General features: G+C 36.0%; 1 pseudogene; it reads left to right on the top strand.

Annotated features, from left to right (window-relative positions):
* Positions 1-986: 986 nt before the first annotated feature.
* On the top strand, positions 987-2,847 carry LOC100856460 (annotated as a pseudogene).
* The last annotated feature ends 603 nt before the right edge of the window (positions 2,848-3,450 follow it).

Raw genomic sequence — 3,450 nt, forward strand, 5'->3', positions numbered from 1 at the left:
ATACGTCAGATTCAACAGTTTGGCTGTAGATCTGGTTTACAATTGAGCAGCCTTGGTACTGAACATGCTGATTTTGTAGTGTAGAAAAAGTGCAGGGCAGATAACAGAAACATGGTGGCTCTTAATGCTTCTACTTGGATGTTGATTATATCAAATGTGCTCATGGACTATTGACCAAAGTGAATCATGTGGCTAAGCACAGTATCAATCGGGTAAAGAGGTATACTAGCTCCTTAAAAAGCATTACAAAAGACATGGCAATAGAGGAGTATGAGTATGACCCTTTCAAGTATCCAAACAATAATAGTAATCTACCATGGTTACTTTTTCCCAATTCAATCAATATTCTTAAGAACACATAATTTCAATAGTATTTCATATTATTTCATAGGCATACATTTTTGTTTATTACTTAAAAGGTCTCTACTTATAAGACCTATTTAATTTGGAATTGTGCTAACATTACTAATTGGATATGAATTCAGAAATTTGATGAAAAAATCAGTTTATTATTATTTATTAAAAAGCTTCTTTTTAAAGATATTTTTGACACACATTTGTGTAATTGACATATTAGAGAAATTTATTTATCCCAATTTTGAGGGTACCCTAAATGTTGTACACTTCAAGTTCTCAAAATAGAAGAAGTAATGTTTCTTCTTGAGGGTGAGGAGTGAAGATTAGAATCAAAAGAGGATTTAACTCAATCTTTGTTTCATTTGATTTAAAAAAAATCAAAGTATGTATAAGAGAAACTATATCCTGGAAATGTATGCTATGAATAAGACACTAATACATCAAATGTTCAAGAAAATTATTTTAATAATAATCAAAGAGTGAGTGAATTCAATTTACATTTGCTTTTTTCTTTTTTCCTAAAGCAAGTTCACAGCATATAGTGTAGTAAATATTAGCCTTAAAGTGTAAATTTCTAAGCAGAGCATGACCAGGTAGATGAATGGATTCCATTAATGTCAGTGGAAGCCATGGAGTTAAATCCTGTTTTCATTTGCCTCAAAAATGAAGCCCTAAGCAAGTTTGTAAATGGCAAGTTTCTCAAATGACAAGAGAAATAACAGTTTAGTCAGGAACCTACTGCTCTTAGTGTTAATGTACTAATTCATTATGCCAAGTCTTTATCTGACTAAAGTCATTTTCTAAATGGTTTTGAAGACAAAATGCCTGGCATTATAGAAATCTAGATTTTGGTTGTTTTCTTTATTTCCTTTTTTAAGGCAATTCTTTAAAAGAAAAAAAACCCACAAATATTCTATATCAAATATTTTCCAAGATAATTCTTCAAAATGTATGACAGTTTTATTATTTGATAATTTGCATTTTATGATTTAAAAAAGCACATGAATGTGAAAATCCACAACTGAGTGTGTTATACACCCTAAGAAACCATTGATTAAATTGAGTCACTTAATGGCTGTGGAATAGGTTTTAGTAAAGTCTAGCCTGCAGTCTGATTTTGAAAATAATGCTTCAATTGTTTAGATATTATCTATAGCTGCTACATTCTTGGTACAATGGCAGATCTGAAAACGGAGGGTGGGGACCCCAAAAACAAAACTAAAAGCTCTTTTGTTCTGTAAGACACAGATGCCTGGCCAAGTTGCTAGAGGTGAATGATAGAGCAATTCTGTACTCAGAGGGTTTTGCTTTTTGTTTTTTGGGTTGTTTGTTTGTTTGTTTGTTTGTTTTTCTTTCTCTCCAGATTCCTACCATCTCATAAAATTGGAAATTCAGGGTTATTTTTTTTCTTTTTAATAGAAAGAAGTATCCAGTCTTCCATTTATTGTTTATTGGCTTTTTCAAACAAGAGGGTCATGGTTTCAGCAGCCATCCTTTGGCCACATTTTTCTTTGTTAGAATCACAAATCTCTTAGTTTCTTTGATCCTTTTTGGGACACGGGGTCTGAGATAAGATCTTCAGTGTGGCTGATTTGATAAGTATCTACTATGAAGAACCAAATTTTCCCACATGCAAGTCCCACAGGTTAATTGTGTGTGTGTGTGTGTGTGTGTGTGTGTGTGGTGGGGGGTAATAGTATTAGATTTGATTTTGGTCAGTCCAAACCAAGTTCTTCAATGCAACTCTGCTAGTAATATACAAAATAACTGCGGGTTACTGCGGGCCAAGCTACCATGAGCAGTAGCCTTCCGCCACACCCTGTACGAGGCAGTGAAGGGGATGCTGCATGGGAACCAGTGCACAGGCTGGAAGTTTATGGAGATGGTGGAGCTGCAGATCAGCCTGAAGAACTATGACACTCAGAAGGACAGACGCTTCTCGGGGACCGTCAGGCTTAAGTCTACCCCAACCCCCAACCCAAGTTCTCCGTGTGTGTTTTGGAGGACCAGTAGCCTTTGAGGCCAAGGCAATGACTATTCCCCACATGGACATTGAGGTGCTGAAGAAACTCAACAAAAATTAAAAAAAACTTTTTATTAAATAATTTTAAATAACTAAACTTTTCTTTAGTCAAGAAGTTGGCCAAGAGGTATGATGGTATGATGCCTTTTTGGCTTCAGAATCTCTGATCAAGCAGATCCCACGAATCCTGGGTCCAGGCCTGAATAAAGCTGGCAAGTTTCTTTCCTTGCTGACCCACAATGAGAACATGGTGGCCAAAGTGGATGAAGTGAAGTCCACCATCAAATCCCAGATGAAGAAGGTGGTATGCCTGGCAGTGGCTGTTGGCCACGTGAAGATGACAGATGATGAGCTCCTGTACAACATCCACTTAGTTGTCAATTTCCTAGTGTCCTTGCTCAAGAATCGGCAAATATCTGGATTTATACATCAAGAGCACCATGGGCAAGCCCCAGCGCCTTTACTAAGACAGTTTAATAAATCCTAGTGCTACCGTTAAAAACAAACAAACAAACAAACAAACAAACAAACAAAAAACTGATGTTTTGATTCCTGTAGACTCTTATCCAAATTATTCAGTTGACTGAAAATTTGGAGAGAAGAAAGGAATGAATAAAGACTATTCTTTAACTCTTACACTAATACTTTAACTCCAGTACTCTTGGTGCTGACCAGGAATCTCCCATGTGTCCCATGCTTATTAAGGATTTTATTACCAAATGACCAATGCTTGGTAAAGTTAATGGGGTAAGTGAACAGAATTTTGTAAATATAGAGATGCTTCAATCCATATAGTGTACACTGTCCAGTCCACAGAATAGAGGCTTTTCTTTTTTTAAAACATTGAGAATATACTGCTGTAGTCCATCCCATCACTCACATCAGCCCAGGGGAGTACTTTGTTTGGTAAGAAAGGGAAAAAGGTCAATATGAGTGTGGCTTAAGCCCTTCCTGGTTCTCTATTTATGATTTGCTTTTCAGCTTATAGTAAAGATTCTCCTCTTACTCTCATTAATTATACAAACTTTGGTCAGGACACAGACTATGCCTAGATACTTCTCAAACTCTCT

Source organism: Canis lupus, chromosome 4 (genome assembly GCF_011100685.1).
Source record: "Canis lupus familiaris isolate Mischka breed German Shepherd chromosome 4, alternate assembly UU_Cfam_GSD_1.0, whole genome shotgun sequence".
NCBI classification, from domain to species: Eukaryota; Metazoa; Chordata; class Mammalia; order Carnivora; family Canidae; genus Canis; species Canis lupus.